We start from the raw sequence: 25402 nt of genomic DNA, 5'->3' as shown, positions 1-25402 counted from the left end.
CTAGTACTAATCACGGCTTCCCATTGAGCTTCCGCCATGTTTAGTGCTAGCATCTCGGAGGTTACGTGTAGGTGGATGACTTACCGGGTTAATATCAGAGCACAGCACAAAAACTCTTAATATCGAGTTGTGGTATAGCGGTAATAAATATAAATTTCTAAACGTATAAATCACTATAAAAACACACAAACAAGCGTATAAGATATAAAGTATGGTCGGTGTCTGCTGAAGTAATAACGGAATAATGTCTTCAAATTTTCAATACAAATTTTATCACAGCAACACTGCTGATGTTTACAGCTGTTTGGTTTAATTCCATCCTATTGTACACAAATGAACTTTGAACTCCTGCACTTAGCTACATGTAAGACATGGGACTGTACACCGAATATAATGCGAAAATAACTTATGATAAATATGTCCTTTTGACTTATTGCAGATAAACCTGAGCTACTAAGATAAGAACACATGTACCAGAAAGATTTATCGGTGAACGTATACGAACAACTAAAGGAGGCGAACTGCGTAAATCTAACTTGACACTTGGGTTCAGAGCTCCTCTCGTCTAATTTTATGGGCAATATACATTAAGCAAGCTTCCTTTAAAATATATAAAACTCTTGCAAATATGCCAAAAGAACTGACTGCATATTTTTTTTTTATTAATAGCGACTGTTATAAGCATTTTATAACCTGACAACCTCAAGTCATTACAAGGGTTTGTTACGATTTCATCAAAAATTGTATAGCCTACATCCCGCTCATACCACAAATGTCTAACATGAATGTTTGAGTTAGTGCTTATTATTAAAAAATATTTCTTTGCATTTGATAAAAGTGATGAGGTTGTAATTTATAATTACAAAAGTATACTCGAGTGATTCGGTATAACAAAATTCCTTTCTAGTCAGAACGTTGCATACTTGTCATTATTGTCTTTCTATCACTCTGATCTCAGTAATAATTTTCCTTAAATTGCTTGTTTAAAGAAAGCAAGTACAAATCACGTCAAAAGAATAAAGTGGACTAGGCCTTTGGTTCACTTGGCGGGAGGGTGTTGCTACAGTAGCTCTTGAAAATCCCAGTGTGAGACCGTTGAAGAACTCGCTCTTAACAAAGCCTAACTCTACATTATGGAAACCATGCTATGTAAGAAAAATGTTGCAAAAAGATTTCTTTCGAGGAAAAGTATGTATTACCTATGTACTTATCCTAATAATACAAGGAAGGGTACGACAGGTTAGCCTATCAAATAAGCATTCAAAATACACAGTTCATGATATTAAGAGTCCCCATTTCTAAGGTTTTCGAAATATGTTTCTGTCTTTTCTCACACTAAGCAATTCATTGGCAACAAACCGAGAAAACTGTATAATGCTTGTCGGGCTCTGACAGAGCATCACTCTATTATTTTGTTGACGCTGGTAGATATTTTGAGTGGGCAAGGCTGGTGTAAGGTGAAATCAGCATAGGCCTACAAACAAGAATGGATTCCCCCAACTCACGTACTAAAGAACGTACTAAAGACAGAGAACAGCTTATGTATATATTTGTTAATCCAAATAAAGGAAATTCTAAACTGTTTTTGGAAGTGTATTTTCAGATGTATGTTCTTGGGAGTGCCGATCACCTCCAAGCCGGTAACAATAATAAATCGTAACAAGGAAAAGTTCAGCCTAACTTAAAATCTTTCGCTTTTTTCCATGACTACTGACAAAGGGATAGTGTATGTTAGTTAATGTTACAACGTACCAGCGTCAGGTAATCGATTAAATGTTAATAACCCCGTAACTATCGTTTGAAGCCGTGAACCTCGTCCACATCAAACTATGTAGTTAAGAACTGGGAACTGCAATAATTAGTCTGTTCTTTCACCGGACGGGTTCGACCTGTTGTCAGCAAGAAATATAAACAAATGCAGAATGATACGTGTACCTTGTTCTGAATTACCTTGTTTCTTGATCGCCCCGTTATCCCTTCTTGACGGAAGTTTACGTTTGGTTCTCGAATTTCTAAATTAGTGTGTCTCGTCCCAGCCGCCGCCCCGTTACCATTATAGTTTATCTAAGTTTGTGCCTGCGAGAGAAGCCGTAATCGACATCATTGTAACCAATTGTAGGTAGGTGCTAGGTAACACATGTTGCTAGGATTTTATCTTTTTTTAAAATGTATTCTAGAAGTAATTGTGAACGTACAGCTCTATTACTGTAATTTTGTTGGTAATTTTGGTACGTTATGTATATATATATATATATATATATATATATATATATATATATACATACATATATATAAAAGTGAATGTTTGTATGTTGTATGTTTGTAACTTCGTGCGTTATAGAAATACGAACCGCTTGACTGATCGAGACAAAATTTGTCAGGTGGCCATCATTTGACCCAACTTAGATAATACAGTAGGTTTCAGACCCTTAGCCTTTCCACTTCCCCTTCCCCTTCCCCTTCCCTAGCCCCCTTCCCGCTTCCTTTTGTAACTTATTTGATAACCAATAGACCAATCTAGACAAAATTTGGTACGTCGCCATCATTTGACCCAACTTAGATAATAGGGTAGGTTTGAAACCTGTACCCCTTTTCTCTTCCCCTTCCCCATCCCCTTACCTTTGTAACTTAGTGGTAACCGTTTGACCGATCTGGACAAAATTTGGCACGTGGACATCATTTGATCCAAATTATGTAATAGGGTACGTTTCAAACCCGTACCCGTTACCCCCTACCCCTTCCCCTTCCCCTTCCCCTTCCCAACCCCCTTCCCCCTTCCATTTGTAACTTATGTGGTAGCCGTTTGACCGATCTAGACAAAATGTAGCAGTGGTCTTCATTTGACCAAATTTAGATGATAGGGTAGGTATCAAACTCATGCCCCCTTCCTCCTCCCCTTCCCCATCCCCTTCCCTTTGCAACTTATGAGGTAACAGTGTTGCTTATATAGACAAAATTTGGCACGTGGCCATCATTTGACCCAACTTAGATAATAGGGTAGGTTTCAAACTCTTACCCCATCCCCCTTCCCCCTTCCCTTTGTAACTTATGTGGTAACCATTTGACCAATCTAGACAAAACTTGGCATGTGGCCGTCATTTGACCCAACTTAGATAATAGGGTAGGTTTCAAACCCGTACCCCTTCGCCTTCCCCTTCCCCATCCCCCTTCCCCCTTCCCCCTTCCCTCTTCCCTTTGTAACTTAAGTGATAACTACCTGACTGATCTAGACTAAATTTGGCATGTGGCCATCATTTGACCCAACTTTCATAACGGGGTAGGTTTCAAACTAGTACCCAATTCCCCCATCCCCATCCCCTTCCCTTTGCAACATACTTATTTGCAACTTATGTGGTAACCGTGTGGCTGATCTAAACAAAATTTGCCATGTGGCCATCATTTAACCCAACTTAGATAGTAGGGTAGGTTTCAAACCTGTACCCCTTCCCTTTCCCCGCCCCATCCCCCTTTCCCCTTCCCTTTGTAACTTATGTGGCGACCGTTTGATCGATCTAGACAAAATTTGGCACGTGGCCATTATTTGACCCTACTGATATATAGGGTAGGTTTCAAACACGTACTCCCTTCGCCCTTCCCCCCTTCCATTTGTAAATTATGTGGTAACCACTTGACCGCTCTAGACAAAAATGGGCATATGTCCATCATTTGACCGAACTTAGATAATAGGGTAGGTTTCAAGCTCATGCCCCCTTCCCCTTCCCCCTTCCCTTTGTAGCTTATGTGGTAACGACTTGATTGATTTAGACTAAATTTGGCAAGTGCCCATCATTTGACCCACTTTAGATAATAATGTAGGTTTCAAAGCCAAACCCCCTTCCCCACTTCCCCTTCCCCATCCCCTTCCCCCTTCCATTTGTAACTTATGTAGTAACCACTTGACTGATTTAGACAAAATTGGGCACGTGGCCATCATTTGACCCACTTTAGATAATAATGTAGGTTTCAAAGCCAAACCCCCTTCCCACTTCCCTTCCCTTCCCCATCCCCTTCCCCTTCCCCATCCCTTTCCCCCTTCCATTTGTAACTTATGTAGTAACCACTTGATTGATCTAGATAAAATTGGGCACCTGGCCATCATTTGGCCCAACTTAGATAAAGGGTATGTTTCAAACCCATACCCCCTTCCCCTTCCCCTTCCCATCCCCCTCCCCCTCCCCCATTCCCTTTGTAATTTGACCCACCTGAGATAATAGGGTTCGTTTCAAACCTGTACCCACTATCCCCTTCCTCCACTATCCCCTACCCCATACCCATTCCCCCTTCCCTCTTCCCTTTGTAACTTATATGGTAACCACTTGAACAATCTAGACAAAATTTGGCACATGGGCATCATTTAATCGAACTTAGATAATAGGGTAGTTTTCAAAGCCATAACTTCCTCCCCTTCCCCTTCCACATCCCCTTCCCCCTTCCCTTTGTAACTTATGTGGTAAACACTTGACTGAACTAGACAAAATTTGGCATGTGGCCATTATTTGACACAACTTGGATAATATGGTAGGCTTCAAGCCCATACTCCCTTCCCCTTCCCCTTCCTACATCACCTTCCCCCTTCCCTTTGTAACTTATGTGGCAAACTGGTAACCGCTTAAAAGACCTAGACAATTTTTCACGTGGCCATCATTTGACCCAACTTAGATAATAGGGTGGTTTTCAAACCCGTACCCACTTCCCCTTCCCCTTTCCTCAGGGTAGATTTCAAATCCTTACCCCCTTCTCCGTCCCATCCCATCCCTCTTCCCTTTCCCTTTGTAGCTTATGTGGTAAATAAACTCTACGGGTTTGTCATACCTCATTTCATGTACTCGATACCATAGAGATATATTATTGAAAATGCTTTTCTTTCCTGTGATTAATAATCCTGTATCAAGGTGTGTGTTTAGGTTTAGTGGTGGTGTGTGTTTAGGTTTAGTTGGGATGTGTTTAGGTGTAGCGGGGGATAAATGGGAAAGTCAGCAAAGTAATACCTGGATAAAAGGGACAGTCACCACAGTAACATCTGCGTAAATGGGACAGCCACCACAGTAATAACTGGACAGCTGGGACAGTCATTACAGTATTATCTGGATGAAAGAAACAGTCACCACAGTAATATCTGGATAAATGGGACAGTAAGTAAAGTATTATTTGAATAAAAGGGACAGTTACGACAGTAATTTCTGGATAAAAGAGACAATCACTGCAGTAATACCTGGATAAAACGGGCAGTCAGTACAAGGAGGTGCAGGAAAATTTTTCTGAGTTCTTCAGAGTTTTCCTGGGTAGCACCGGGATGGTCAGCTAGTGTGTATAATATATATATATATATATATATATATATATATATATATATATATATATATATATATATATATATATATATATATATATATATGTATATGTATATATATATGAATGAATTTCTACCACGCCACTATGGTTTATGTACAAGCATTAAGCTTCAAACGTCGTTTAATATCCAATTGCTCTACCTCGGAAAGAATATATATATATATATATATATATATATATATATATATATATATATATATATATATATATATATACCGAAGGGGAATTATAATTGATAAGTAGTTGTCGTCTCAAGGGCTTGAACCACCGAACACGAGAACTAGACGTTCAGTGACGCGCGCTTTAAGCCATCCGTCACTGAACGTCGTTAATTCATATTACCTCAACGATCGGTATCTTTATGGGAAGAACGGCACTCGAGAAAATTAATTTTATGATTTGTTTCTGCTCCATTGCACTAATGGATGTGATGGTAATGTAATTAGACAAGTAGCAGAAAAAGGGCTTCCACATTTGTATGTATGTATGTTTGTTTAGTATGAAAGTATGTATGACTGAAACTGTAAACATTTGTAATATCTGGCGTACTATAAGTTACTGTAAAAATAATCCGGATGTGATTTATAATATTTATAACTTAGAATCAACTGTACTTATTAAAGCAAGCTGATTCTATCTGTAATTTCATAATCATAGGTGTAATTCTTTTCATCGATTTCGATTACAGTGGAGTTCGAAATAATTAAGGTTCCTGCTGCCAACTCCATGAAGAATGTTAATTAGGGCTAAAATAAAAAAAGTCTTTAATTTGGCTCCAAGCTTTTTTTTTTTATGCCAGTCAGTATCTGGCCCTCCAAAGGGTAAAGTTTTTCATTACGACCCTGTTTTCTTTCGCTAAGTAAAAGATGAAATCCGTTTTAATCTTCTTTTAATTCTGTATGGAGGGGCTAAAGTCCCTTTTAGAACAAGAATACCAGCTGATGCAAATATTCCACTTAAAACTTGACAGCAGTTTCACTTAGAAGACTCGTAATAAAAAGAAATTAAATGGACCTCGCCTTTCGAGACGAAACCCCATAAGTACTCAAGTCCGAACGTCTTCTTAAAGGCATCAGGGCCTCCGTATTAGGATGAGAAAATTCATCATTTGGAATTAAGGGACAGAACCTAGATTTTCAATGGGTGGAATCCATTAGGTTGATGAAATGGAAGGATTTAAAGACGGAAATCTGATTTTTATTTCGATTCTTTGCGAATTCACGAAGCCTTTGTAATTGGAATTTTATGTCAGTTAAAAGGGCCGTTACTTAATAGACAGTATTGAAACTTTCTTTGAAACTGCTCAAAAGATCGTGATACAGACATTATTGTCCACCAAATCCATTAGCTCATACATATCATCAAGCGCTAATCAAAATGACTACTGCCTTAATTTAAGGCACTGGTTGTTAAATTTTCACAGACTGATCTTCGTTATCCTTCTAAATTATCTCTAATAGGAAGTAAACGAATATCATACTGCATGTTCGTTAGTGACCTTATTTAGGAAGTATATACGTTAAGAATATATATATATATATATATATATATATATATATATATATATATATATATATATATATATATATATATATATATATATATATATATATATATATATATATATATATATATATATATATATATATATGTATATATACTTATATACTGTATATATACATATATACATATGTATATACATATACATACATATATGTGTGCATAAATATATTGTTTGCAACTTTTTCACAAAAATTGTAGCCAACAAAGAATCTCGCACAAATTGTCAGAATATGAAGATCTAGAACTGTTTAAATATTTTGTTGAACAGTCTCAAACAGCTAATGACCAGAGCTTAGATTTGGACTTACAAATGTAAGTGTTAATAAGATTTATTTTCTGAGGCATTAAAATAAACCATTGCCGCAGATTCACATGTGAGGCGTAAGAGGATTACCGTAATTTCACCATATTACGCTCCCTAGCGATGTAACATTAAGTGATAAAACCACCATTTTCTTCTCGTTAGATACCTTTTTGAGTTGCGTGGGAAAAGGAGGTTGTGTTTTCGTTAATTCTTGAGTTAGCACAGAGAGAGAGAGAGAGAGAGAGAGGTTGGGGTTTGGATAAATTTCCACGTGATCTAAACTTCAAATGTAGGATACTCAGCATTCCGAACACATTATGCATGTGTCTATGTATCCTTTGCATATGAACGGAATAATTTCTGAGATATATATATATATATATATATATATATCTATATATATAAACTGTATATATATTATATATATATATATATATATATATATATATTATAGATATAATATAATTATAGTATCTTGACTTTCTTATCTTGATGCCATTCGAATTTCATTTAGTTATCGATCAAAGTAAGAAAGGAAAGGTAGTTTATGCTTTATTTTGTCTATTATTTTTTTTTATAGTCAGTCCTGCTTTTTAGGTTTGCAAAAGAAAGGGGATCGGAACAAACGGTGTGACGTTCTTTCACCTTTGCTATAATTAAAACAAATATTTGTAATAACCTTCAAATTATATTTGAGGATTAGTGTAATTGTTACAGATCGGCCGTATCCGCAATAATTAAGTTATCCAGAGGGATTTTTTATTTATGTTCAAGTAACTGTAGAATTCACTTTATTTAAATTTTCTACACTCACATCAGGATCGTTTGCTAACGATATTACTAGTTTCTTCCAGTATTGATGATGATAGTCGATGAACAACACATGCATGAATGCAGAAAAGCAGCTGAATTTAGGCATAATGATAACTTTTATTTATCAATACATATTAAGTTTTCTTGCTAAAACACACGCAGAAATACATACATACATACATACACACACACATATATATATATATATATATATATATATATATATATATATATATATATATATATATATATATATATATATATATATTATATGTGTGTGTGTGTGTGTGTTATGCATATTAAAAAATGTGAGTGTTTACATGTGTATATATATGTGTGGTACGTATATATGATATATAGTATATATATATATATATATATATATATATATATATATATATATATATATATATATATATATATATATATATATATATATATATATATATATATATATATATATATATATATATATATATACACGTTTTATAGGAAAGAATTCACTTTGTTTATATCATCTGACTCGATAGAGATAACATTTTCATAATGAGTGTTTTCTACACCTCATTACGATAGGAAGAGGCGGACTCTCGAATAAGAGAGCTGATAGGTCAGGGGCCATCAGAATCTACTTTAGATGATAATGTTCCTTTTAACGACTGTTCATGCCCAAACATCTAGTTAAGATAAGCGTTAAATCCCATAACGTTAAACTATAATGGTCCAACTGCGTACTTTGTCTCGCCGAACGATCCAAAGCGGTTTTCAATAGTATTATTTTTTATTTATATTCTGTCACAAAAGGTGAGATAGCGGATTTAGTTACACTGCGAAAAATCTCTTATATTTTCCCGGAAGGCTATTTTCTTTTTACAGTAAAAAAGGTTTTTACCTCTGTTGAATCCTATAATAGAAAATAATGGTTAGCAATTATTAATTAACATTTCTAATGATTGTATTGTTTAATTCATGCGTAGGTATCCGTTACACAATGAAGACCAGTTATTTTATCAACGAATGAAAATGGTTTTAATGCCGCTGCAGAGCGAAAACTTGTAAGACATGAACGCAAACTAACCATAGCAATAAGAAATGCAGTTCGTTCACCCGTCGAAATCACCCTCTTCTCTTGAAACAACCAATTTCTTCATCTTTTTCCTTTCTCGTTATTATCATGTGATGCATTAAAGCTTTAAGCAAGGTCATAATTCTTCATTTAATGAACATTTAATATCATCTGACATCGTGGGAATAACCGAAGGAAATTATGAAAAAAAAATATTTTTCAACTTTTAAGCCACGTCCTCTGTCTGTGTGTCTGTCTGTCTCAGATCTCACCGGGAAGGGTTTACAGTGCAGTACCTGATAGTACTCTATGTCTCTTCTTGTAACAAACTGCCTTTGAGTACAAAGAACAACCGGAGGAAATACTTGTACATGTGGAATACCTCTCTCTCTCTCTCTCTCTCTCTCTCTCTCTCTCTCTCTCTCTCTCTCTCTCTCTCTCTCCTGCATGATGATGTTTCATCAAATCTCATTACAGACCTGATGGATCAGTCATTTTAATAATGAGAACTTTCATTTCTACGTGGCATAATTCAAAGAGAATTTGTGCTCCGCGCTGGTCAACTCATTTATAGATTAAATCATCATATGAAACAGCCATTTAGATCAATGAAATAGTCCAGCAGTGATTCAAAAGGATTACCTCAACTCATAAATGACAGGACGCAATGATCGCTATGTTGGTAAGGGAAGGGCAGTACAGTATTGTTTATCGGGAAATAGTAATCGGAGTATTTCTTGCATAAGGATTGTGCTTATTTTTTATGTTTTTTATTATTTTCAAAACTTTAACTACTTAAGCGACTACACGAATTCATCTGTCCTATAAAGTAACTTCCGTTTTTTTTTAATTATAGATGATTTCTCTATAAAAATTACATTTCTCCTGGTTTCTTTGCATCTATCAGAACTGTGCATTGTCCATCGTCCCTTACGATATTTCGTGTCATTTCTTCGATTTTATTAAATTTTATTTTGTTTAGTGCATTTTCAAGAGATATATGTCAAATCTTTGCGTACTTCTCACCGCTTTATCCTCGGTCATCTATTCCAGTCACCATTTTCCCCTATTCCTTATCATATTCATCTTGAGTTATTCCTAGAAGCTTGGTAAGTAAATGTGAATTCAGTTGTGCCTGCTGCATCTAGAGCTTTCGTATTAGGCATATTAAATTTTATTCTATTTAACTCGCAAACAAAGCTCGTAGGTTTTGTTTTCACCTGCGCGCGCCCGTTTTGGGTGCTTGTGTGATGAAACATTACAAAAGTTTACTTTGGGACTTGTAATTAACAGCCACTTCTTGTTTCATAGTTTAGCGGAACTACGCGTCCTTAGTTTGGTGCTTATACGTAACAGCACACGTATAATGATTTCTGAACCATTTATTTCATTATCTTTTATTTCTAAATGTATCATATGATTCTTATCCATTTCCTGTATCGACTGTTTTAAGTACAACTCGAAGCTTCTTAGAAAACTCGATTTTTCTTTTTTTTTTTTTTCAGAAGAACGTTCATCTTTTCCAAAGCTCAGGGACAGACAGATTTCGATGAATGTTTCACAAAGAAAGTCCTGCATCTGTGTTGTCTTTTATAAAATCCTAAGGTAATACTTTTTAAGCTTTATTAAACCGTAACATAACATCTATACTCTTGATTAAATTACGTTGATATTCCACAAACCCTTTTACAATCGAATTATAAATGCATATTAGTTATAAATTATCTATGTATGACGTATACCAGGCGTTTTATTAACAGTCTGAAATGTTAGTGATTAGAATGGCTGAACGTAGTTCTATGAGACATGGCTTTTTGTCTTTCCGTGTAGTGAAACATTTATCAATTTTCTTTTACTCTTTAAGTATGTATTTTACATTTTCATATCAGTTGCCATATGCAAAAAGCGATCAGTACCTTGAGGATACAGGAATCTTAATTTTTCTTAAAAAATATCTTTGGGACGTTTTTCTTAATCAGGAGTAATAGCAAAGAGATGCTGAAATTGTATTGAAGTTTAACAGGAAAAATGTAGGCATGACTTATACAAAAAAAAAAGCTTATGAACAAGATTATAGGTCAATAAAAATTTGTAACAATAACAAACTACTGTTAGTTCATTTGGGAGCAGCAATTGTTCTCTGTTGTTTACCAAATAATTTCTCGTTTCACTTAACAAATAATGTCGCATACACATGGAAGCATTTGGCTTCACTTTATTCTGTTTTATATATACATGTATATATATATAGATGTGTGTGTTAGTATACACATATACATATGTAAATATGTGTGTATGTATATTTGTATATACAAACATATATACTGTATATATATAATATAATATATATATATATATATATATATATATATATATATATATATAAATAATAATATATATATATATATATATATATATATATATATATATAATATAGGATAAAAACAGTACAGTAGTTTTTGTTGTTGCCCCTGAATTTCATTGACATATAATCTTGTTCATAAGATTATATATCTATATATTTAGATATACATATATATTATAAATATATATATATATATCTATATATATCTTTATATACATGTATCTCGAGGTATAACCAAATATATGTTCTTTAACCTGAGCAGAGATTCATGTATCATCTGATCTGAACACAACCTACCAAAATACACTTGAGTACACACATATGTAACTATAGGCCCATCATCACCCTAGTAAATGCATGTATGTATTTATATATGCATGTATCACGTCAGCGGCTCTCAACAACCTGAGGAGCCTTCCAATATCCATCCCTTCAAAAACCCTGACTACTTCACGGGCTCCATCACGCCTGAAGAGGTGCGGTAAAAAGAACTAATCTCTCGGGCGACATAATCACATTCCGGGCCCGTGATGTTGACGTTTCGCCAAGACCGCGATTTTTGGGAGGTCCTTCTGTGGACCCCTCCCCCCAAACCCGGCTTCCGTTGCTGTTGCCATCAAAATCTAATTTCTGACGAGCTACATCAACACTTGATGCGTTTTTTTTTTCTAGAGTCTATCATGATGGGTCTACACCAAAGTTTTTCCTTCTCTCTCTTTCACTTCCTTGTAACACACACACACACACACACACACACACACACACACACACACACACATATATATATATATATATATATATATATATATATATATATATATATATATATATATATATATATATTTAGCCAAAACCACAGGAAAAATAAAAGGAGTACCGGGCGATTTCGTGTTCTTTCAACAGATTTTCGAGGTACTTTTATTTTTTCCTGTGGCCTTAACTAAGTATATTGTTACAAGCTATTTAGTGACATATAAGCATATATATATATATATATATATATATATATATATATATATATATATATATATATATATATATATATATATATATATATGTATATGTATATGTATATATATATATATGTATATGTATATATATGTATGTGTGTATTTCATGTATGCGTTTCACTATATAGGTGTTTATCTTCTCTCTCTCTCTCTCTCTCTCTCTCTCTCTCTCTCTCTCTCTCTCTCTCTCTCTCTCTCTCTCGTTCATGTGGTCTGTCGTTTTTACATGGTTAAGTATCAGTGAAATGTAGAATGATATAGGAACCCAGTGAAATCGGCACCACGTGTCTTTGTAAGGGAACACAAAGCTCTTCACTTTTTACTATTTTAGATGGAAATTTTAGTGTCTGTTGAAAACACGTTCTCGTTGACATGTGCTGAATAATTGAAAATTGTGCATAATTATCTTCATAGTTATTGATTTTGGTGAGTGGCTGTATGGTGCAATGATTTTAGCATTGAAGAGTGCTTTTGTTAAGATGTTTACATTTTGAAATAATATGAAAGTACCGAACTACAATACTTTGTTGCAGCTTGCTGTCGAGTATAGCGTCGTCACTAAACGAAGCTAGTTAAAGTTCAAGTCATCCTGGGCGTCTGTAGGCTCATAGGGCAGGCGCTGATCTCCTGTTTCTAAGGCCGACAGCCGCTATGTAGAATATTAAAACAGACTCTTGTTTCCAGCTACGTAATCGTATTGAAAATACTGTTAAATACTCTGTTTTTTCGCACTTTACATTATACATCATGTTTATAATTGGACGTTACGTAAAATGACCTTCTAACTTTCACACATAAAAAGAGTCATATTATCGGTTTACATGAGTCTTTGTAATTAAATCGATTTCAGAACTAGGAACTCAAAACTTGCGCTTTACTGATATGATCCCACTCGTCATTTGTAAGCAACTGGAAACATTTTAACAAGATTTTCTTCTTCTTATTATTTTTTTTACCTGAAAGTTTAGTTTCATCCGTCCTTAAACCGTGTTATCACAGAAAGCGAATAATTCCTCTAAGCAGAAATATTAAAATATTTTTGTGCTGGATTATTTACTACAATACGAATAAATTCTTGTTTTTAACATGTCTTCAATGTTATTTGGAAAATTCAGTTTCACGCGTTTGAGACCTATAGGTTACTTAAGGTTTAGGTAAATTAAATTTCGTATACATAAGGGTCAACAGGATTTCTTGTTATATTTTCTAATATGTGAATTAGATGAGACATAATAATGTCAAGTTATCCACTTAGTAGCATTTTTTTATAGTTTGCCTGTAATGTACAAAAGTGAAAGAAGAACATTATCATGGTTTATCTTCATAACAAAATGATAAAATTACGATTATCTGTCGTCACAATCATTCTTGTTTTGTGGTCGATATCCATTTCGTATCCCAGAATATGCATACTTATATTATGCCTTTAAAACAAATTAAATTGATAAATGTATCTACATAATTTGTAAGGTTATTATTGTCGTGGAAATGTATCTTACAGATACCTCTCCATCTTGGATCAAAAATGATTTTTATTTCAGTCTCAAATCTCGTATAATTGAGCTATATATTGGAAAAGCTGATTTTCTACTCACTCTACAGATTTTTATTTTTTACAGATTTTTCCTTTATTGGAAAAATGCTTGCACTGGAAAAAAACATGGTACTAATATTTCGTATGAAAAAACATTTCATATTTTTTGTTTTTTTGCTTTTGAATTAACTACAGTATCTTCGATGATGAATCATTATTGTAGAATTTAACATTCCATTATTGTTTAAATTATTCTTTACTTAAGCATTTTGATTCGTTTTTGCCAATTAGTGTTACTTAGTGAAACAAGCATAATCACTGAACGCTCATCACAGTAGGAAAAAAAGAAATGTGATAAAATACTTGACATAAAAACATACCAGAGACAGCGTAACATGGCAATAACTTCATCTATGAATTATGAATAAATAAACAGGTATGATCATAATAATAAACGTAAAACGACCAAATAACTAACATGACAGCAACACGACATCGACATTATTCCATGTGTCCTCAGACTTGCCTGGCATGACAGTGTCGTATTGTTATTAACAATGAAGGAAGGATAAAGATAATCCGGGAGATTCCCCTCTCTCAGATCTCCATCACAATAACGCACGTGTCTGATATAACGTGAAGAGAGAGAGAGAGAGAGAGAGAGAGAGAGAGAGAGAGAGAGAGAGAGAGAGAGAGAGATGTGCGTGTATTCTGGGAACCAGGAATATGAGTAGTTATAAGCCAAGCAAAGCCGGAACAAATTGAACGTTGATGTTGAGCGAGGAGGAAATTCTTCACAAACTGCTTTCTAAGAAGTTATGACGCTGTAATAATAAACTACGCGTATGAATTGAAGAAGTTACTGTTAAAAATTTAAAAAAAATACTGAACAAGATGGTGTTTCAAGGCTTAAACTAATCGTTGATTGCTTGTATCCATCTACAGAAACGCTGAGAAACTTTCTTGCCGATATCTAATACGATTTGGTCAACTATGTAAGACAGACAAAGAATGGACACCCAGCGCCTAAGGTTGTGGAAGAAGGGTAAGTGTTCTGATTATTTTCAGTATTTTGATTTTTGTTAATTGTAATTCAGCCAGAATGTGAACGTACACAAGCCAGGATTTTAAAATTATGTTTCCATTAAACGTTTTTAAACACTTTCTCTCTGATGTTCCCTTGCTTGAAAGGCATCTGTTACAGCAGGAAAGGAAGTTTTTCTTTACAGTGGACCATGGATAAAAGGCCTAATTTTAAAGGTTTTGCGAAATTTAACAATCGTCAGTTACTAGTCAGTTGAGCATCAAGTTCATAATATAAGCCTAATGAAGTGTTTAGAGTCAACATCGTATTGCAGTAATACTGGGACGAAAATTAGTTTCAGAGTTATCATTCTAAATTTGTGAAGAAGCTAGGATCATAATTCTGCACCTTTATCAGTCGTTTGTCCGTCGAGAATCAGATTTATGCCACGGAAATATTTGTTAGTCAGCCGAAGGCTATTACAACAACTAGGCGAAGAACAACATTTATTGACGAACAGTTTCTTCCCTTTATGATCCAGAGTTTTCGTTAATCTTTTGCAGTAAAATAACCCGAGTATCGCTTTATTTCCTATATTTCGTATTGCGGCTCATTAATTCTCCATCGCTCTTCATCGCTTATAATAATCCGGCCTCAGAGTCTTCCGTAAACAACTCGTCCCAATATTTTTTTTTATCCTTTTCCTACTTTTCTCTAGTTGATGTAATAAGGTTTAAGGAGCATGGTGGTGTTGTTAAAGTTTATGAAGTGAGTTTATGAAGAAATTATATTGAGACCCATCCTCTGCCGCTAATTATATTATTATTATTATTATTATTATTATTATTATTATTATTATTATTATTATTATTATTATTCATTTGCTGTTATTTGATAAACACACACACATATATATAGTGAGGCGAGTGGCTATTTGAACGTTGCAACCATATATTTCGGGCACTTGCTTCTGTGCCCCTGTTCACTGGTAGAATATGGCCCATATTCTACCAGTGAACAGGGGCACAGAGGCAAGTACCAAAATATATGGTTGCAACATGTTTAAATAGTGTTTTATGGGCCTTCTTATATTCATATATATATATATATATATATATATATATATATATATATATATATATATATATATATATATATATAATGTTACTGTGAAGGTGGTCCTCTCTCACCGCTTCGCACTCTGAACGCTGATGCCTCTGTAGACCACCAGCGCCACTCTGCTTCATCTACTCCCTCTATGGTGGGGGACTGTTCGCGATGCTATGGAACCCGGCTCTGATCACCTTCAAATCTTGTCCACAGATAAAGGTAATGTGATTGGAAGTTGTTTGTTCGACCTCACCATTTTACCTTTACCTGATTTTTCCATCTTTTCTCCTATTTTCCTAACCTACCCTTTCGCATTTCTCCCTCAAAGACTCATGTAATTTTGACTGTTGTGTTTGATTTATCAACAATGGAATACTAGTGTTAATTTTATGTTCGCTGTTGACTATAAGTGCAAATAGTAAGACCCTGGTATCAATAATTCACTGTATGTTAACACTATACAGTGAATTATTGATGCCAGGGTCTTACTATTTGCTTACATATTCCAAGTTAAGTGTCACTCAAAGTTCCTTTGTGTATTACAACATCCCTGCTCTTGCAGATCCATGGTGCAAGTACCTGTTGTGTGAAATTACTTGTAGGTCAACGGTGCCAGTTCCCTGCAAACTACAGGTGCCATACTCTGTCAAGATATCCAGAATCCCAGTGTGATCCTTGTCTTGCTTGCTGTACCCTATCCTGTACATTCTAAGGCTCCTATCCCCCATTTTCCATGTGTATTAGCCTAGGAAGGCAGAGTTATAATGCTTGCACTTATGTGGCACTTTTGCTTAGTGATTGTGATCTTAGTACATTAATTTGAATAGTGCCACGGAGCTCATTGTTAGCTCCTGTAAATATTTTCTTTTCTGATATTTTAGTGAATTATACTTTTAAGTGGGCAATCCAAGTCTGCCTTGAACCCTTATTCTTATGGTATTTTGAGCATAGTCACTATTTTACTTTCTATTCACTGGAGCATAGCCCCCTTGTTAGTCATAATTAGAGCCATCCCTTGTCCCCACAAATGTAACAATATATATATGTATATATATTTATATTTATATATATTTATATTTATATATATATATGTGTGTGTGTATATAATAATATATATATACATATATATATTATATATGTATATATGTATGTATGTATGTATGTATGTATATATATATATATATATATATATATATATGTATGTATATATATACAACTGTATATATATTATATATATATATATATATATGTATGTATATGTATGTATGTATGTATGTATGTATGTATGTATATATATATATATATATATATATATATATATATATATATATATATATATATATATATACATATATATACATCAGAATTATGGGATAGGAGCCTTAGAGTGTACAGGATGGGGTACAGCGAGCAAGACAAGGATCACACTGGGATTCTGGATATCTTGACTGGGTATGGGACCTGTAATTTACAGGGAGCTGGCACCGGTGACCTAATGGTAATTTCACACAACAGGTACTCGCACCACGGATCTGCAAGAGCAGGGATGTTGTAATACACGAAAGAACTTTGATTGACACTTAACTTGGAATATGTAAGCAAATAGCAAGACCCTGGTATCAATAATTCACTGTATGTTAACACTTACAGTCAAAAGCGAACATAAAATCAACACTAGTATTCCATTATCGATAAATCAAACACCACAGTCAAAATCACATCAGTCTCTGAGGGAGAAAATGCAAAAGGTAGGCTAGGAAAATAGGAGAACAGGTGGAAAAATCAGGTAAAGGTAAAATGGTGAAGCCGAACAAACAACTCCCAATCATATCTTGTCTGTGGACAAGACATGTTGGCGATCAGAGCCGGATTCCCGTAGCAGGGCGTCAGTGAAAGCTGCACGCGAAGTCCCCCACCATAGAGGGAGTAGATGAAGCAGAGGGGTGTTGGTGGTCTACAGAGGCATCAGCGCTCAGAGGGCGAGGCGGTGAGAGAAGACCACCTTCAGAGTGACAGCATCAGAGGGAGGTCTAGTAGGGTATCGATCAGAGCCCCTATTCAGACAGACTTCCCGACAGGTAGGCGTCGTAAGATACACTAGCTCAGAGGGCGTTTTGACAGTTTCCTCTTAATAGGGTCATCTATTGTCTTCTTCTTGGGCATGCCGCTAATCCTGGCAGGTATTTGGAAAGGTTGAAATAAAAGGGTCCGGGGAGAGAGAGGAAAATAGTAAGAGGATCAGACTTGAGAGTCGAGGTTATGAGGTGGAGATGCAGGTGTGGGGTCAGGTCACGGAAGTGATCCTTAATGGCATGGTTGGCAGCTGATAGGAGGGGGAATTTCCTGGTAACTGATAGGAGGGGGAAATTCCTCAGAGGGCTCTCGTGACAAGATTGTCTGGGGACTGTTTATCAATATGTGGAGGGTGTGAAGTCTCAAAGGGTTCATTTAAATGTGCCACCTTAATTGCTTAGGGATGTTCGCACCGCGTCGGGTTTTGAACTCAAAAGGATTTTCTTCCAAAGGCCTCCTGACAGGACATTAAAACGACACTGGTGCAGGGGGCTTAATTAGCTGCTCATTTGACACCTGGGTTGCCATTATTGGAAAGGGCAAGGCGTGGGAAATATCAATTACTCTGCAAAACATCTTGTATTTCTTTCGCAAGTTATCCAATTTATATTTAAATATTAATACGGAAAAAGCATAAAATAAACGGACAAAAGGACATTTGTAACCATATATATATATATATATATATATATATATATATATATATATATATATATATATATATATATATATATATATATATATATATATATATATATATATATATATATATATATATGTGTGTGTGTGTGTGTGTGTGTATATATTTTGTTGTTTGTGCCTTGTGTGTGTGTGTGTGTGTTTTGTTGTTTGTGCCTGTGTGTATGCGCTTGTGAAAAGGTGTTGGTAACTTAAGTAATCTAAGTCCCCTTACACAAAAACGTAAAGCATGCTACCACTCTCAAACACCTTGTATTGAAACAATGTTTAAATCATGCAACATGCATATGCATTGCTTTCCACTGAGAATCGGATTCACATCCTAAAGGAAATAATCCTTTACTTAATTACAATAAATCTGGAAGAATAATGAGTTTATTGACGTTTTCTAAGTCTTGTGATGTGGATTCTGCTCTGTGATTTTTTTATTTATTTATTTATTTTTTGTAAAATAATCTTCAATGGCCTGCTAGTTCCACTTTTATTTTACGCTTTGTTATAAAAACGCTTTAACTTATTTTAGGGGTCACGACGGTGCGTCACTTCGCGTTCCACTGGCTCCACAAAACGTCGTAAGATTATTATGATTAATATGAACCAATAGTACGTCCAACCTTTTTTTTTTTGAGGAATAAATCTAGTAAAGTTCGAGAGTTTTTTTTTTTTTTAGGAATAAATCTGGTAAAGTTCGAGGTGTTTTGAAAGTTTGTCCTTTGTTATCGACAACAAAATCCTTATTCTTTACATCATAATAATTGTTAATTGCATCAATCTCCTTAAAGAAAGGGGAGGAAACGGGAAAGGTAAAGATTTCAAGAAAAACGGTACATTTCCTTTTCATCTGGTTTTAATCTCGCAGAGGGAACTCAAGAATTAAATCTCTCTCTCTCTCTCTCTCTCTCTCTCTCTCTCTCTCTCTCACACAAACAACACACACACCTACACACATAAATGCCCACCATATCAACTAATTTTTCATAATGCCTTTACTAGATCATTCCGATGTCATCAACGATAACGTTTCGTCTCGAACAGCCATTATAAATCTTCAACAATGCCCTCAAGTCATTGTATACTCCTTTATTGAGTGCGCATTTAAAAGAATACAGAAAAAATAACGTTTCACATTCCATTGGCACTTGCCTCCTGCCACATATCATCTGTCAATTGTCATTTTGAAGTGACCTTGATCATCTAGCTTTTTCGGTTACAATATTTTTTTTTTATTTTTCAAAATACCAACAACGGCAAGCATTCAGTAATTACCAAAGCTTTTGCTATTGGAAAAGCACACAGAACATACGATTAAACAATCAAGTTTACAGACTCCTCCACCAAGTGTCAGTGTTTTTGCTTACCTTTAATATCAACCAGTCAGCAATGATTGCTTAGATTAACGCCCAGTTTTCATTCCGATTTTTAAAAAACGTATCTTATGTGTATGCATATGTATATATATATATATATATATATATATATATATATATATATTATGTGTATATATATATATATATATATATATATATATATATATATATATATATATATATATATATATATATATATATATATATATATATATATATATATATATATATATATATATATATATATATATATATGTATATATATACTGTATATGTGTGTGTGCATGTACACATACAGTACATATACATGTATACACATACACAAACACACATACTCACACATACACATGCATACACACACACACACTACACACACATATATATATATATATATATATATATATATATATATATATATATATATATATATATATATATATATATAATTATTTTAAGCTCCAGTTTCTGTTTTTATCATTATGAGTCCTTCGAGGCTGAATACCTCCCTGACAGCAAATATAGGGGTCATCGCTCCCCCTCAAGATGCTGAGTAAACAAACTCATTTATCGCCCGACCTAATCTCATATCAGGAGACTTTGTTGTTAATGATGTGGTAAAGATCTGGCTTTAAGAGGGAGCTACCGCGGGAGATGACATTATCCCCTTCGACTCTTCAAAGGAACGATAATCGTCAAGCTTTCCTCCGTATCATTTGTTTGTTTTGAGACCAGGACCCTTTGTTAAGTAGGGAATAACTATTATTTCTTTGGAACAGGATTTTAAAGGATATATTGATAATCATAGACACATTTTCTCTCTCTCTCTCTCTCTCTCTCTCTCTCTCTCTCTCTCTCTCTCTCTCTCTCTCGATGACCGTGTAAAGGTTCATAATATCTATTTTAAGCTATTAATTGTAAAGGACATGGTGTCTAGCATTAAAAATCAATTCTATTTCAATGAACGAATAAAATTCTTTATTCTTCATGTTTATAAAATTATATTTCATACACATAAACACACGCATATATATGCAACCATACTTGATGAGCCTTTTCTTTAAGTATAAGGTGTACATAAAGTGGAATCTTTTCTGCATGACTACTTCGTCCTTGATTCACCATTCAAGGAATGAATTTGAAAAGGACCGCTTTCATGTATCTCTTTCTCACCCCTTTTGCCCATTTATTTATCCTTTGTATCTATTTTTGTCTCCCAACTGACCTCTTTCCTTGGATTACAGTTGGTAAGGATTTAGCCCCCTTCATCGCTTCCTTTGTCAGCCATATTCTGTTTTTATTTTTCTACTCTGTTTTTACTCGTCAATCTTTGATGTTAATAACTTTTATGGAAGGAACAATACTTTTTTTCGAATGTCAGTTTACAGCTGTATCTGTTTCTCCTCTTCTTTGCATTTCTTTCTGCTTGCTTGGTGATATTAAACCTGAATTTTTCCCATCAACGTTCTTGGTTTATGAATTACAATTTATATAGAGAGGAACCAGAACAGCTGAAATGACAATCTGAATAAAAAAAAAAAAAAAAACATGAACTCTTCCATAAACGAAGTAATTTACAGTATCGTAAATACTGGGGCCTTATTCTAACAATTTCCATCCTTTTATGTGACAGGGATTCTCTTCATTAAGGGTTTTACTTCATTTCGCTTTTGGAAATGATATAATTTAAATAACTCATTGGCGTCGTCAGATTCATGCTTATTTTTATTTTATTTTATTTTTTTTTGGGGAGGGGAGGCGGTAGGACGTTCGTCTATAACAAGGACTCATTCCAATATTTTCTTTGTAGACATCCCTTTGGCAATGGTGAATTATTATAGGATGGATTCCATCTCATTTCAGGCGTTTAGGTAACGTCTTGCTCTCTTGTTTTAGCTCTGGGTTCAAGAGCTTCTGGTTGGTAGTCCTGGTTGTCTCCCAAAATGAATATAATGAAAATTTACAACATTTTCATTTGTGGCTCGGTACTCGCCTCAGTGGAGATGTTGGTGCAATTCTCTCTCTCTCTCTCTCTCTCTCTCTCTCTCTCTCTCTCTCTCTCTCTCTCTCTGTATGTGTGTGTAAACATATCCTGTGCATTATGCATTAATATTAAGTAGTTTTTATTAAGCCTCTGCCGTAGATGTTATTAAAAGTAAAGCAGCGTAAGATAGTGAAATTTATTCAGCTAGAATATACTAACTGCCTTACAGATTTTAGTCTACAGTAAATAATAATAATTTTTATATTTGATATTTTCAAGACACGAGTCTCTTCGGTCTGCATCGGTGATTTAATTGGATGCTTGACTATAAATCAAAACAGAAAAGATAATGCAAGAGAGAGTGTTCTCTGAAAAGCAGAAAAGATGCTTGAAAATGGGAAGAGTGGTGGAAACTAAATGAGATTTTGGGACGTGACAGGTCATCCGAATACGCTAATATTCTTGTCATAAGAGGTAAAGGAGTGATAAAGCATAGCTTGGGAGAGGTCTTTCATATATTGCTTCCAGTGCCTGACTGGTCATTTCCTGATGTTGATTTTGCTGCAGATGGTTGATTTCAGAATTTTTTTTTTTTTGTATAGGCATATAAAAAAAGACATTACTTGTGAATGAACCTTTCACATGTGAATGCCTTGCCCTTGTAGTTGACAAATTCAGGTTCACTAATAGCAAAAAAAAACATCTTGCCTGGTCTTTTGAGAACGAAAGTTTCGTAGATGATGTTAATTACAGAAAAAAGGCGGTTTGGAAGAGACCTCACTTACTAAAGGAAATAAGTTACCCGAAAGGAACAAGATTCTGTAGCAAGTTATGGAAGTTCCGCAACTTCCAGGATTTGAAACCCTTTTGTTGAGCAGTGGAAATGTTGTTGATATTCATACAAGGTACTGAAAATTACAGCCTTGCGGAAGAGAACCATAGAGATACAAGTGCAAGTGCTTACTTTAGCGGTAACCGTCATTACTGCAAATCTCCTTAACGGAGCTCGTATATTCAGCCAGTTCTTGTGAAGACATTTGAGTCATGTCAAGATAAAGAGGAATATGAAGCTAGTAACGCTTTTTAGATGTTATGATGTGTCCACATTTATATCATTATTCACTGTTCGAACAATATAATTTTTCCTTTAACAGTTGTTTAGATGAAGATATAGGTTTAGATGCAGATATAGATTTAGAGGAATAGCAGAAAACGAGTACTTTCCTTAATTCAGTTTTATTAGGTTATCGGCTAACAAAATGACTTGAGGTATTATGACAAATGTGCAAGAGTAAAAGGAAGGTTTTATAAAAGTGTAGTTAGACCAGCGATGGTGTATGGGGCTGAGACCTGGTCAATAAAGAAGGCTCAAGAAAGGAAGTTGAAATGAGGATGTTGAGATGAGTGTGGAGTCACGAGAAAGGAAAGGTTTATATAAAGGCAGTCAAAGTGGTAGAAGTGTCCAAGAAGATTCAGCAAAGAAGATTGCAGTGTTTGGTCATGTCATGAGAGAGGAGGATCATGTGTGCAAAAGGGTCATGGACATGGAGGTGGTTGGGGGGGAGGAGGGGAGGAGGCCAAGATTCAGATGGAAAGATAACGAGCAAAGGTCATGCGGGAAAAAGATAGAAGATGGAGAAGGCTTACACGGAACAGCGACTCCATATAGAGATGGGTAAAGGCTGAAGACAAAGAAGAAGATTATGACAATGTAGTACGGAGTCACGCATGTGCCTTATTGATTTTTGTATATGTAAGTATCGATACTTGCACGTATGAGTGTGTACGTGAGTTTTGAATATACATGGTGTATCTGTTAAAAGAGTATGACGAAAGCAGTTTTTATGAGAAAGCGAAATACATTTGTGGAACAAAGTTTATTCAGTATAATCCATTACAGAAGTGAAAATATACCGCTATTAAAATTCACAGAAGAGTCTACTCTTACTAACCTTGACAAAGATACCAAAAATATTTTTATCACAGATAATTCAACTCCTGTAACACCTTTGTTTAATACCCAGATCTTATCTTTGTAAGCTGAAGTCTCCACATGTAATCCTAGGCGCTTTTCTTCTCGCTGGATAAGCAACAGGTCGAGTTCCTTGTTTCAAGATGCCTGCACGTGTGCACGTGTTGAAGCAATCGACACCCTAAAAAAAAAAACTGTTACTTATTCCCCAGGAGGGCTACACTTCCTCCTTACGCAGGAGTGAGAAGTGTGTAATCATAAAAATTTCATTTATCATACCGATTTGGGGATCCGGTACTGTACGGCATAGAAACCTCACTTAAAACCATAGTCTTGATCCATCTTCCTCCCGCTATTCGTCGGTGGTGTATTTGTACACACACACACACACAGGTATGTGTATATATATTTTCTTATATATATATATATCATATTTATGTAAATATATATATATATATATATATATATAAATATATATATATATATATATATATATATATATATATATATATATATATATATACATATACATATATATATATATATATATATATATATATATATATATATATATATATATATATATATATATATATATGTATATGAAGATTCCGAATTCTACTATATATATATATATATATATATATATATATATATATATATATATATATATATATATATATATATATATATATATATATATATATATATACTGAACCTTCATATTTTCTTATGACTATTACTTCACCAATTCGATCATTTTTATTAACCTTGTATGAAGAGCAAAGTTGCCAGTGTACCCGAGGAAAAATGCTGCAGCTGCGCGACTCGCCTAAACATACGAGAAATCACTCTCCAATAAGTTACACGATTTCGTCCTTTGCCAAAGAATACAACTTTCTGGAGAATAGTTTCTCGTTTTCTCACAGAAGGAACATTGCAGCAGCGTTTGGCAGTTTGTTGCCTTTTCACCTTTCTCGGAATTTTCCCTCCATTTGGTTTTTCTTGCTTCGAGGAATAACGCGAGGGCTTGGCACTTCCTTTTGAATTGGCTATAGTCCGTACTCAGAAGAGGAAATATTCACCCTTTGGTGATCTCTAAGGTTTGTGAACGCGTTTGGACGCGCTGGTTCGTATCAGAGGGGGAGTTATTTGAAAAGGTGTGTTCT

At 34.7% G+C, this 25402-nt stretch overlaps 1 protein-coding gene across 3 annotated transcripts in view; it reads left to right on the top strand.

The window, feature by feature from the left end:
• LOC136839464 (uncharacterized) overlaps positions 1–25402 on the top strand; it is a 134892-nt gene that overhangs the window by 636 nt on the left and 108854 nt on the right. For 2 of the 3 annotated variants that reach the window (XM_067105534.1, XM_067105533.1), the window contains exon 2: positions 14953–15052. The gene's annotated coding sequence lies outside the window, so the exon portion shown is untranslated. Of the gene's footprint in view, positions 1–10417; positions 10704–14952; positions 15053–25402 lie in introns of those variants that run through there. The other variant, XM_067105535.1, reaches the window with a different exon arrangement.

Source organism: Macrobrachium rosenbergii, chromosome 6 (assembly GCF_040412425.1).
Source record: "Macrobrachium rosenbergii isolate ZJJX-2024 chromosome 6, ASM4041242v1, whole genome shotgun sequence".
NCBI classification, from domain to species: Eukaryota; Metazoa; Arthropoda; class Malacostraca; order Decapoda; family Palaemonidae; genus Macrobrachium; species Macrobrachium rosenbergii.
Note: the sequence above shows the minus strand (reverse complement) of the source record. Positions and strands in the feature narration are given on the sequence as shown.